This window comes from Marmota monax, unplaced genomic scaffold (assembly GCF_021218885.2).
Source record: "Marmota monax isolate L192 unplaced genomic scaffold, Marmota_monax_Labrador192_F-V1.1 WCK01_AAM20220418_F8-fsc00041, whole genome shotgun sequence".
Taxonomy (NCBI): domain Eukaryota; kingdom Metazoa; phylum Chordata; class Mammalia; order Rodentia; family Sciuridae; genus Marmota; species Marmota monax.
Genome location: NW_026695238.1, coordinates 10938144 through 10952820, shown reverse-complemented (window position 1 = coordinate 10952820; position 14677 = coordinate 10938144).

The following is a 14677-nucleotide window of genomic DNA, read 5'->3' as shown; positions in this document are numbered from 1 at the left end:
GTAATGGAAATCATCCAACTTTGTTCTCTTTAAGATTTTCTTACTTATTTAGGGTCTTTACATATGTGTATATACTTTAGAATCAGCTTGTCTATTTCTTTAATAAAGAAAAAGGGGGGCTGCTAGGATTTTCATTAGATGGTTTTGAATCTATACATCAATTTGGAAAAAATAAAAACTCAACAATGTTGAAAGTTGTTATCAATAAAGGTGCTGTGTCTTTCTTTATTCTTAAACTCCTCTTTGCCATATTTTGTAATTTTAGATCATGCATACACTCAACAGGGGTGATACCCCCACCCTCCACAAGCAGAGAAAAATGCTTTTATCATTGTTATTGTTGTTGTTTTCTAGGTATAAAGAAAAGCCTTATAAATTGTAATGCAAGACCACAAAACATGAACAGATATAACTCACATTTTATGGTGAGAAAGAGGCTTTCTCTTATAACAATGCCAGACATTAGATTTAGGACTGTCCATAAATCCAGAACAATTTCATCTCAAAATCCTTTATTACATCTACAAAGATCCTTTTTCTAAACAAGGTCACATTAACAACAGGTTCAGAGAGTTGGGACTTGGGACTTGGATACATCTTTTAAAGAGCTATTCAACCCACCACATCCCCAGCCCTTTTTATTATTTATTTTGAGACAGGGTCATGCGAAGTTGCTTAGGGCCTCACTAAGTTGCTGAGGCTGGCTTTGAACTTGTGATCCTCTTGCCTTAGCCTCCAGAGCCCCTGAGATTGCAGATGTGTGTGACTGCACACACACGGCTTCTTCAACTTTTTAAAGAGTTGTCATTTTATTATCTCCTGGCTTGCATTGAGGAATTAACTGTCATTATCATTTTTGTTTTCTTAAATATGATGAGTTTCTTCTTCTGATTACTTTTGGACACTTTGGTTTTGTTTGAGTATGCCTACTTTTTCTTTATGTGAAGCTTCACTGATATTTCCTTATTGTTACCATGTTTTTTTCTATCCTTTGATATCCTAACAGAAGTAGAGCTCTATCTTCCCCGCAAGATGGGGTGCAAACTATTTGAGGGCAGGGTCCAACCTGTTCACTAGCATGCCTCTAGTATTTGCCTTTGTTTTTGTTTCATGTTAAGCACTTATTAATATTCTTGAAAGAAAAAATGAATTAATACAACATGAAAAAAAAACTTTGGGCGTTTAAATTTAATTTAATCATTCCATTATTATAAAAGCACAAACTAATATTTTAAATGCTTTAGAAAATATTCTTATTACTTTTCTCTAAATTACAGAGAAATTGGGAAATGCCAATCCCATAATTGTATAATACACAGCACATCCTTGATCAAATAACATTTCAAGGGGTTCTGTTTTAAATTATAGACCATCCCAGAGCTTCATCTGTATCTCATGCTAAATGCCCCCATAGAACAATATAAATACGACAATTCTTTCTCCAAGACCTGTACTCTGGACGGTAGCTCTCTGTCTCCACAGAGATCATGTGGATGCCACTGTGAAATGACCCAACAGAGCTTCCAAACAAGATTTGATACAGTATAACTTCATGTCATTTTGGGTTCCTTAGAAACAGCTTCTGAATTTGGACTGAAACTCTTAGGATTCAGTGCCTCTCCCAGCCTGCAGTCAGAACAGTGTCTTTTTTTCTGAATTCACCACATGTACTGGTCTTATTCAAAACAAAGTAATCACTGTCAAGCTGTTTAAGAATCTGCACAGATTACATAAAGATTTCAACAGGGAATGATTTGCATGCTAAAAGGAAAGCTGCCATTTGATTTAATCTGGGTTTCGAAAGCAAAAATCCAGTCAAACATTTGTTCAAGGGAAAAATTGTTAGCTAAAGAAATATCTGAAATTAAAAATCCCATTTGGACCACCTGTCACAGTCAATGCATGACACCTCGGGTTATTTTGGAGGTTTTGCTACGTTTAGTTGATAATTATTTGCATAGAAATAGTGCATAGTCATCAAATAACAAAATCTTAGAATACTTGTATTTATTTTTTTATCTGAGGATTTTTGGATAGGACAAATAGTAAAAACTTTTCCTTTGACTTCATATTTGTAAATAGATTCATGTTATAACTGTTTTGGTTCAATTACATGGAAGAACTCTAAAAACATGTATGTTGATCTTGACAGGTTACATTTAAAACCCCAATACAATTATTTAAAATGAATTGATTGTTGAACCTAATCAACTGTGAAAGGAAATAATTTGTGGGTTTTCCAGAAAAATAATTATCTTTTACTCATTTAGACAACCAATGATTCAGTGACCAGATTTCCAAATAACAAAGTTTCAACACATTGAGCTGTTTCCACTTACTGAAATGTCCAACAAGTAACTGTTGAACCATATCAATCTTAAGTAACACTTGTTGTTCCCTGGTTCCAGAGTATTTAGATTATTTGGTTTAATTTTTAAATGGATAACTAGTTTTAAGCTCATTATCACAATACATCTCATCCTGTGGAACAATAAAATACCCAGTTTACCCTTATTTCTTCTATCCCTGCTAGAAGATCTTCTAGAGAGTCAGCAAAAGCCTGAGCTTCCCCAGCAGAAAAAGACCTGAGGAAGAGCACAATTCACTGTGTGGGGTTTAAAAGCCCACACAAGTGTTAAGCTCTTTTGTGTTCACGATGTTAGGTTTCAGATTGCAGTTAATCTCAGCGTGGAATTTATTCTTCGGTGTTCAAAATCGAGACTTTCATTGCTTTGGTGATTCAGACCACCATGACTGTGACTGTGGTTGACAACCGAGGATGATCTAGTCAGCACCCAGGTAGGAGCACAGCCTCTGTGCTCCCACTGACACAGAGGCATAGTACTACTGTATGTAGTGAATTATGCATATATGCACACACACACACACTTTTTAAAGTCAGATTTGAGATATAATTTACATGCAGTGAATTCACACTTTCTTGTTCAGTTCTGTGAATTTGAGCAAACATAACTGTGTAACCACCATGAGGAAGATAAAGAACAGTTTCTTCACCCGGAACGATGCTCTCCTGTGGTCCTGCCATCAACCCTTCTTCTCCACCCCAGACCCTAGCAACCACTGATGGGTTTTCTATCCCCATCATTTGTCACTTTAGAATGCCATATAAATGAAATCGCATCATATTTGGACTTTTATTTCCAGTTCTTTCATTTAGCATAATGTCTTCAGTGGGATAATTCTATATTAAAAAATATAAAGATGGTGTGGTTATCATACATCCTGTTTCTTAAGAAATCTTTTCTTTAAACAGGTGACTTTTCACTGAACAAGTGAGAGAATAAACGCAGAGTATAAGATAGAGCCGCAAAGTCATTCCAGGGGGAGTAGTTCTCAGCCCACAGTGAAAGGTTTTTTGTTTTTTTAAACATTCAATCTCATTAAAGCTTGGTTCACAATGTCCATAAACCTACTAAGTCTCATGGACAAAATGGTCAATCCTACCTACTCCTTAAATAGTCAATAAAAGTGTTTAGTATTTTGAACTATTTTCATTAAAATAAAAGGCAAAATAAATAACTTTTTAAAACCCGAAATTCACACCAGAATATTTTTTAAAATCTATTTTATCCTCACACTGGTTCAATAGGCAAAAAGACATCTTCATTTAATAAATACTAAAACTAAGATTCATGTAGACTCCATACATTTTGAGGTCACAACAAAACAACTGTAACTTTTGAAGTGAAGTTAAATTCCTGAACTGTTAGGTGGCTTGCAGTTTGCTCTCCAGTTTGTTAAAGATCATTATGTGTGTGGTATGATGGAGAAAGAACAAAGCTGGAGTCAGTAAATTCCCAGGTTCCATCTTCATGTTTATCACTGACTTTTTAGAAACTTTTCATTTTTAAAAATTCCCAATGACTTTGAAAAATAAAATAGAATAGTGCCAGGAAGGCTGATGTTCTTGTCCCGCAGCTTTTACAATGACCCATGTACAGCCAGACTTCTTCCACCTGTAACTCCCATGAAATTCCTCTCCGCTGTCCCTGGATGACTTTGAAGTAAACCCCAAAGGTATAATCTTTATAAGTGTCTCATTTTCTCATCAGTAAAGCAGCAAGTATAGGGCCTACTTCCTGAGTTCTCACACTAGGTTAAATGCTGGCTTCTGAGACTCACAGTCCTGCCCCCATAGTGTCCTCAATACATGGACACAGCTTTCTCTTTTCCAAATGAACAACATCTATACACTTAAGTCAGCAGTTAGGATGCACCTACATTTTCTAAGGACTTTTACATTAATCATCTCCAGATGTTTCCTTTACTTTTCCACAAATCCATTAGGTCTTAGTTTGAAATGAGTGAATTTCAATAATTGAGTTAGGCAAGGCAGGACTAGAGATGAAAAGGACCCATGCATCCGTCACCTTTTGTGCCCCTGTTCTGTGTAACCTGTCTTAAATGTCTTCTCTGTTGACAAACAAATACATTTTAGTCTTTTGTCTAATTAAAGGGGATGTCGCACAGGTATGGAAAGCTGGGGGAGGGGGGATCTAAAATTTAATAGAAAAAAAATCCAAGCTTTATTTTTTCTATCCCCAAATAGTTCAAGAACTCCAAATCTCTTTTCCTTCCCAACCAAGAGAAATATAGACTTTTTAAGGAACTTCTCCCAAATTTTCCTTTGTATTTCTGTCATATCTTCTATTCTCTGCTGACATCTCAGCTCTAGAACAACTTTTTATTGAGTTCTTCCATGGGAAGTTATTTTAAAGCTCAGCTCCTGAAGAAGGGACCAGGTCAGCCACGTGCCAAAGCAGAAACTACAAAATGCAAAGTCATAACAGAAGACCAATGCTAGTCCTACAAACATTTCCCTGAAAAAAATATATATATGTATATATGTGTGTGTGTATATATATATATATATATATATATATATATATATCATATTATTTATATTAAAAATCCCCAGTTTTAAAAAGCAGCCAGTGAAACAGCACATCATGTATAACCACAAGAATGGCATCCAGTTTAGAATAAGTTATATTCCATGTATGTATAATATGTCAAAATATACTCTTGCTGTCATGTATATTTTAAAAGAACCAGTTTTTTTAAAAGCAGCCTTCTTAAAAATTGATTTTTTATCTTTTTATTATAATTTGTTATATATGACAGCAGAATGCATTTCACCTCATATTACACATATACAGCACAATTTTTCACATCTCTGGTTGTACACAAAGTAGAGTCACACCATTTGTGTCTTCATACATGTACTTAGAGTAATGATGTCCATCTCATTCCACCATCTTTCTTACCCCCATACCCCCTCCCTTCTCCTCCATCCCCTTTGCCCTATCTAAAGTTCCTCCATTTCTCCCCATGCTCTGTCCCCCGCCACCATCCCCATTATGTATCAGCATCCTCATATAAGAGAAAACATTCGGCATTTGGTATTTTAGGATTGGCTTACTTCATTTAGCTTAATGTTCTCCAGCTCTATCCATTTACCTGCAAATGCCATGATTTTATTCTTTTAATGCTGAGTAATACTCCATTGTGTATATATACCACAGTTTCATCTACTGAAGGGCATATAGTTTGGTTCCACAATTTAGTTATTATGAATTTTGCTGCTATAAACACTGATGTGGCTGTGTCCCTGTAGTATGCTGTTTTTAAGTCCTAAGAGTATAAACCAAGGAGTGAGATAGCCGGGTCAAATGGTGGTTCCATTCCAAGTTTTCCAAGGGAACTCCATTCTGCTTTCCATATTGGTTGTACAAGTTTGCTGTCTTAAAAATCGATTTTTGATAGGAATGCAAGTATGCTTGAGCTAACCTTTGAAGAGTAAATAATATGAAAGCAAATTGATTAAAACCCCCCAAATCTCAATCATAAATGTCTGTTGATCATTGATTCTATGAACACAAGGCCAAAGGCCACTTTAAAAGGTTGGAATCTAAATAGTAGAAAAAATAAACCGAGCCAGTGATTTCATGACACAGAGATTGGTCAAGCAAAGGCTGCTTGGAGACACTCTGAAGTACTTCTCTCATTTCTCAGTGTTTCCCAAACTGGTCTTGGGATGTAGGCTGCTCATGATTTCCCAATTTCAGGAGCAGGACGATCTTAAAAAGAGGTTTCAAGGCACATCTTCCAAAACAAGGGAGATTAGAGGGAAAGGCTCGTGAGAAAAGCCAAGAGGAGCATTTTTACCTCATCTAAAAAAATGTGAGGATTAGTTTAGCAGTAAGTACACAGTTAGTTGTGCAAGGAGCCATAGCCATGAACTGAGGAATAGGAAGTATGATACGCTGATGACCTAAAATACATTGGGGGAGGCTCTACAAAAAGAGATGGGTATTGGAGGTGATGGGTAAATTACCAAAAACACAACATCTCAAAACAGTTAACTTTTAAAAACAATCCTTCAATTAGGTAAATGAAGTCATAACACCCCGCAGGCTCATGGCAGAACACCCAGACATGAGTTACCCATTATCAGATCCCTCCACCCCTTTCCCTCCCCTCAGTCGCATCCCCCAGTTTGCAGACAGACGCTTTGGAGTAGAGAACAGAGTGTGAGAACATCAATTCTGACCAAGGGAGTTCACAAAAAGACCCCTCACCCACTCACAATCTCTTTTCTACACCCTTCAGTCTCCTCCAAGGGACTTGAAATTTAAGATACGAAAAAGCAACTCTTGCCAATTTGAGAAGTTCGCATGAAAAAAGAAAAAAAAAAAAGTTGGCTGTGCACAGTGGCGCCTTGGACTCATAAAACCCACAGCACTGTGCGGCTCCTCTCTGGCGTCTTCTCTTGGAAAGCCAGTGACCCTTCCTCCCCAGCTCTGTGGCCTGCAGCCCTGATGCGCAGCTGCTCTGGGACCAGCTGATGGACGGCCCCTGGTTGCGCGCTCCATTAGATGATCCAGCTAGGATAACTGGTACTTTAGTCTACCTTTAATTAGATAAAAGTTAGAATCATGAAAATGGATTTCTAGTTTTAATTCCCAAAGGCTTACTAAGGACAGGAGCACTCTACCCAGAAAGATGACCTCACCAAAAGTAAAACAGGATGTTATTGTTTTAAGTGTATGAAATGGGTATTTGTTTGAAGTTTGTATAGCCTCCCATATATAAGAATTATTTTATTTATTTATTTATTTATTTATTTATTTATTTATTATTTATTTATTTATTTATTGGTTGTGGGGATTGAACTCAGGGGCACTCAACCTCTCACTGAGTTGCTTTTGCTGAGGCTGGCTTTGAACTCTTGATCCTCCTGCCTCAGCTTCCCAAGTCACTGGGATCATAGACATGCGACACTATACCCAGCTTATTTTATTTTTTAATTGACATAATATTTGCTCTGAAATATGGGTTATGCTGTTCTAATCAGATACTTGCATACAATGTGTAATGATCCCTTCAGGGTAATTAGCATCTCTGTCTCCTCAGATACTATCATTTCTATGTGTTAGGAACCTTCAAGGTCTTCTAGTTATTTTGGAAATGTGTAATTTGGTGTTGTAGGCTAGAGCTGTCCTGTTGTGCTGTACAAAGTCAGAGCTGCCTCCTCACTGCCCACCTCTGCTCTGATGCCATTAACCACTCTCTCACCATCCCCCTCCCAGTGGACACAGTCCCCTGGGTGCCGAGCATGTGACTCTGGACAGTCCTGAGAGCTCAGCTGAAGGGTTTCCTCTTACAATCATGAACTCACACATGGCGTGGGGTTTGCCACTAAAATCAAAACTCCAGGTCACTGAGGAGCCAGCAGATGTATTGAGTCCGTGGCACGTGGCTTTTCCTTATGTACCTGGTTTATTGTTCCTGCTTTGACCTCTGAGGACTTCTCCTAGTTTCCTACCAATTCAGCCATTTATAATTACATTTAAAAAATTGGTATCAATGAAATGTAGGTGTTTTGTGGTGTAAGATAGTTCTGATATTTAGTTTGTTGTTTCTTAATAAAAGGAAACCTTTCTTATTTTAATCAATTTTAAAAGGCCTGATGCTTTTATTGAAGGAGATTTCCTAATTTATTCTTTTTAAAAACATTTATTAATGTGTTTTAAAATTTCAAACAACCCCCAGTGCCCTCTTCTCCTTCAAGCTCAAACTCTCAGTACTATTCCTCCAGGTCACTGCCTTGCGTCCATCTCCACGAGAACAGAAAGTGGGAGAACGATGTGATGTCTCAATGACCAGGACCCCAAATTCACTGAAAATCCACATAAGTTGTTATTTCATTTGATAACAAAAAGCTGATCTTCAACTTAAGCTGTTCTTTGAGTTAAAACATTAAAATAGATTATAAAATGGTGGAGCCTGAGACTGACAGATCACCCCCTGCCATCTCCGCTGAATGGTGAATCAGAGCAAAATACGGGATTACAGGGGAGGGAACCTAGACAAAGACTAATTTGGATGGAGTCTGAGGAATTTACCGGAAGAATTTGCTAGTAAATTTGCCTTCACAAACCAATACACAAAATTCTGGAAATCTATTCCTACAGGCTACATCTGTCTAAAACATTTTTAAATTTAGTTTAAAGTGGTCCTAACTGGCAATGTCCTCAGGTATATCAAAGGCAAATAATTTCTAGAAAACGCCTCCAACACTAGAATCAAAACATTGCCACAAGCCAGGCTCCATGACACACGCTGAATGTAATCCCAGCAACTCAGGAGGCTGAGGTCACAAGTTTAAGGGTCACAAGTTTAAGGACAACCTGGGAAACTTAGCAAGACCTTGTCTTAATGATTAATAATAATAATAATAGGGCTGGGGATATAGCTCAATGGTAGAGCATCCCTGGGTTCAGTCCCCAGTGACATAAAAAAAAATCAAATTAAAAGTATTACCACCTATAAAATTCTGCTCAATTTGAGCCTATGATTTTTAAAAATCCAACATCATACAAGAATATAGTGTTATATACATGTCAACTGAAATAATAAATAGAATGATCAAAGATGGAAGGAACTATCTTTAGCATTAGAAAGTAAATATGTTTAATAGGTTTGCATACAGAGGAAAATAAGAAAATAAGAGTAGAACAAGATACATCATAAATGATCATGAATATTAGGAGACAAAATACAGAATTAGAAGTTTGATAAACATGTTCAGAGCAATTTAGATTCACATAATGAAAAACTATTAAACTATAAGAAATCACCTAGATTTACAACTCAGAGCAGTATAAATGGAAAATAAGTAATTATCATACATGGAGACTAAAGTGAGAAAGGTCAGCAAATATCTATTTAGATATTTAACTATCTATTCAGAGTTACTTGAGTGGAAGAAGGACAGATAATGAAACGTTCACTGGAAATTCTGAAGAAGAGATAAATGAATCCTCAAAGTTAGGAGGCCTAGAAATCTCCAAAAGGAAAACTGAAAAGAAATTCATCTCTAACCACATGGTAGGGAAACTTCACAATACCCCTCCCCCAATAAAAAGAAAGAAGGGAAAAGGGAAAGAAATTTTTTAAAAAACAGGCCAGAGGGATATAAAGAACATCACCTAGGAGGAGTGACAATTTGGTTGGCAAGTGCCTTCTCACTGGGGTACAGTGGAAGCCAGGAAGACAGTGGAATAACATCTCCAAAGGGTTGGAGAAAATTATTGCCAGCCTGAAACGGTGCACCAAGAGAAGACCACGTTAGAAATAAGAACAAGATGAAAACATCTTCAGATCAACAGAAATGGCGGGGGCAGGGTATCACCAGCAAACCCTTACAGAAGCCTCTGAAAGAGGCACTTGAGGAAGGAGGACTTACCCCAAAGGAAGGCACGTGAGGAGGAGGAAACCAGAAGGAAGCTAAAGATGCAGGAAACCCAAGCAAACAGTGGCAAAGCAAAATAGTAATGTTTACATTTTTATGTTGAAAAGTTTTTTAAAATACTAACATACTGGAGAGTGATAATGTGTTCAAAACTAAAGATTTTTGTGCTCTTCCCGAGAAGATAAAAATGGTTCATAAGTTACTCCTAGAGTGGTACCATTTTTTGAATATGGCTCCCAGAAGTTCATGTGTTAGAAACCTTTTTTATGCAAAAAAGTATTTCTTATCCTTTTCAACTTTAATATACTTCCATGTCCCCATTGTTCTTTGAAGGATTTGGAGATTGGTAAGTACCAATGGATTTGAAGGTGCAAGTTACCATGGAAGAGGAAGAAAATGTAGTGGTTTCTCAAAAATAATTAACATTAGATTACAAGTCTTGATGATTCTTATTTATTTTTTTTTACAAAATGCTCCATAGAGTTTTTAAAATATGTAAAAAAATTGCATTCAGATAAGCATCTTAAAATATAAAGTCAAACTACAGAAGCAGCATCACAGGTTTTCCTCTGCTACCTGAAAACGGTTTTAGAAGGCGATCCCCAGAACTCCAGAAATATTGTAGGGACATTGTTATTTAGCTTACAATTAAGATAACTCATTCAATGAGGAGTCAAAGAATTCATGTTCTAATTGCCATCTTTCATGGTGCATTAAACATATAGATTTTTTTTAATTTCTACTTTTTCTTTTATGTATCCCCCCCCCATGTTCTTTTGAGCACTTAAAGATATTTCTGTTTTTGTCAGTTTTTTTGCGCTGTGATCAAAAGACCTGACAAGAAAATTTTTAGGAGGAAAGTTTATTTGGGGGCTCATGGTTTCAGAGGTCTCAGTCCGTAGGTGGTCAGCTCCATTCCTCAGGGCTCAAGGTGAGTCGTAACATCATGGCAGAATGGGCGGCAGAAGAAATCAGCTAGGGACATGACACCAGGAAGCAGAGAGAGAGTGCAACTTACTCTAGACAAATTACATACTCCAAAGCACGCCCCCAGGGACCCACGCCTCCAGCTACACCCTACCTGCCTGCAGTTACAACCCAGTTAATCCCTGTCAAAGGATTTATGCATCGATTATGTTAAAAATCTTATAATCCAATCATGTCACCTCTGAATGTTCTTGCCTTATCTCACACATGAGCTTTTGGGGGATACCTCACATCTAACATAAATTTTCCTATTTAGCAGCTTCTTCATGGTTAGAAATTTGAAAGTCCCTCAAGGATGCACTTTCCGTTGTATTTATTTATTTATGGTTTCCTCGTATACTTTCTCCAAGATCTCTTCTGCAGTTGTAGAGGTCAAAAGCTTCACCTTGTGTTCACAATATTTTCCACCCTTATCCAAAACACAGCACTCTTCCTGAAGTTTTAAGACCCTGCAAAGATACCCACAGAGCCCAGTGGTAGCCTCTCCCTTTGACAGAGGTGCTTCAATCATTACATTTATAGAATCAGTTGTCAGATCCGTTAGAGAACTTCATTTGGAGTCAGGTTTGGCATGGATTTGGTAACTTAATCAACTGCCACATAGACCTAAGAGAGGAAGTGATTCTGGATTTTACTCTTGTTTGGTAAAAGCCTTCTTAGGCATCTGAGCACCAGAAGGGTGCCCAAAAGAGGTCCAATTGGCCAGTCCTGTCCCTGGCTGCCTCAACCCACTACTGAGCTGCAGCATCTCCCTGGAGAGATGCCATAAGGTGACCCAGTGCTGGAAGGGTGCTCTGCACCTGGGCATACAGGAGTAGTGGGAACACTAATTAGAAACTTAATCTCCAAATCATATGTTGATGGTATTTAAAGGTAGGGCATTGGAAGGTAACTAGGTTTAGATGAGGTCACTAGGGTGATGTCGCTTGATGGAATTAGTGACTTTATAAGGAGAGAAAGAATGAATTAAGCTGGCACACTTGCTTCATGTCACCATGCAATGACCTTCCACCATGTTATGATTCACCATACTCTTGGACATTCTAGACCCCAGAACCATGAGCCAAATAAACTTATATTATTTGTAAACTCCCTGGACTCAACTATTTTGTTATAGTAATCAAAAAATGGATCAAGAGAGTTGGGGTTGTAGCTCAGTGGTACAGTGTTTGCCTTGCACACAAGAGGCTCTGGGTTCGATCCTTAGCACCACATAAATAAGTAAAGGCATTGTGTCCATATACAACTAAAAATATTTTTAAAATATAATGGACGAAGAAAGGTGGCATAATTGGCAAGGAGAGAATAGCTTGATGGAATAAAGTCACTAATTCCATCATCTAAACCTCATCTAAACCCAGTTACCTTCCAATGCCCTACCTTTAAATACCATCAACATATGATTTGGAGATTAAGTTTTTAATTAGTGCTCCCACTACTCCTGTATGCCCATGAGGCAATGAGGCAATGAGGCATACTTTATCACCATCATCATTGAGGATTGTTTGTGTACAGCAGTAATAAAAAGCAGACTGTTTTACTATTGCTTTTCATCAGTTTTACTAACGTTTTAAAGTTCCCTACAGATCATTCTCCCACTTACTGCCTGAACCCAGGGCAGATCACTCCCACCATCTCCACTGTCCTTGACAAGCCAATGCTTTATTTAAGATGTAAATATTTCAAGTGTAACTATTAAAAAAAATCAGAAGTATGTGATATAAGTTATATACAGAAAAAAATAAAATATATACTATGGAAAAATATTAACACAAGATTCAAGAAAGGAAGGGGAAATTAAGGAGCAAGAAAAATAGAAGGGTAAAAAAAATGAAGATACATCAATTATCACTAAAATAGCAAGTGAACTCCTACATTGAACTACCAATTTACAAGAAAGAGAGAAGACATAGAATTTATTCAATGACATCCATGAATAGAATTTAAAAAAAAAAAACACCTGAATCTGAAAAACTACAGGTTTTTGTTTTTTTTTTCAACACACAAAATGCAAGGAGAAAAGAGACACTGGTAGTTCCTTAAGAGAACTGTCAATCAATGGCAATGTGTGAACTCATTTGAGTCCTGATTCAATAAAGCTAAAAATACTCTGAGACAATTAGGGAAATTTGATTGCTGACTCGATGATATCAAGGAATTGTTTGTTGTGGTTTGATTATTGAACTTTTTTTAATCCTTTTTTTTCCTGTCTTAGTTCTCAATATTTATGTGATTTTTCAAACACCACTTTTAATTAAATCAGAAAGATACAAACATTCACCTACTAGCCAGACTTAGTATACACAATTTTGGAGTTTCTGAGTCAAATTTGGTCTACATGTAATTTGGAATATTCCTTCTCAAATACATTTTGTGACTCAGTAGTCATATTATCTGTTGTGTTTTTTCACACACATGATCTTATGAATCTCTTAAACTTATTTTAACACTTTGAATTATTACATGTATAGAGAAAGGTATATAAAACAAATGTACTGGTTGACCAATAGCATAACAAATCATTATAGCAGGTAATTATAAAACAAATATTCCAATTCTCACACCCAAGAAAGAGAACATTGCCAATACCTAGAAACCTCTTATTTGTTCCTAATCACAAATCTAGTTTTATCTTTTTTTAAGAAAAAGCATATGTAAACAGTAGGCATTCTGTCCTATAAAAGAATGTTGCTTTGGCTAACAGTAGGCTTGAGAGTAAGTCATTTTTTCATCCCTTTTAAAGACAAATTTTTGAAAAGGTTGTTTCCTGGGCCTTATCTTTTATCTTATAAAAGTGTAATTTGTTTCGATTTCAGAAATAGGTAAACAACTTAGATCAGGGCAGATCTAAGTTAAGTGATCAATATGTGATAACCATGATTATTATACTAACATTGTATATCAGCACAAAAAGTTAGAATGAATATTCATATTTAATTCCCACAAACTGAAGCAAAAAAAAAAAATCAAAGGAAATTTTTCAGTTAAATTTTACCATGACATTGTATATGGAATAAATATCATAACAATTTCAATTCTTCTCAGATTAATTTATAAGTTTAAAATTCAATTTGTAATGGCCAGTTTTATGTATCAACTTGACTGGGCTACAGTCCTCATTTACTCAATTAAGCACTAACCTAGGTGTTACTGTGTAGTATTTTGCAGATGTGAGTTCATAATTAGCTGACTTTAATTCCAAAAGATAATCCTACAATATCTGGGTGAGCCTGATTCAATCAACTGAAAGATCTTTAAGAGACAAACTCAGGCTTCCCTTAAAAGTGAAAACTCCATCTGTGGAGTTTTGAACCACCTCAACAGTCCCTTATCAGGTGAGTCACGAAATAAACCTCTTCCTCTATATATCCTACTGGTTCTCTTTCTTAGGATGAACCCTGACTGATGTAGATTTTGGTAGCAGTCATGAAAGAATCTTACTGAGTTTCCTGAACTGTTTCTGGTTTTCTGGAATTGGTTAACTAGTCTGGTTATATCTAAAACCACAATGAATCTATTTGCAATGTTAAAGAGGGGACTGGTAATCATGGCATGATGTGGGTGCAGAGACACCAAGGACTGCCATAAGAAATTGTGCACAGTGAACAGACTAAACTACCGAAGTGCCCCTGGAGGTTAAGTCTGAAATCAAGGTGCTGGCAGGACCACGTTCTCTTGAAGACTCCACAGGAAGGGTCCTTCCTTGACTCTTCCTAGTATCTGATGGTTGTCAGCAACCCTGGACATTTCTTAGCTTGTTGACAAGAAAGCTAAGAAACTTGTCGACAAGGAACTAGAAGAAAGGAGAAGGATGAGGTCAGGGACTTTGAATTCCCAGTTTAAGGACCACATTAATGACTTAAAAGCCTGCATTTGACCTAAAGGAAACTTTTATACCCCATTATTATATGA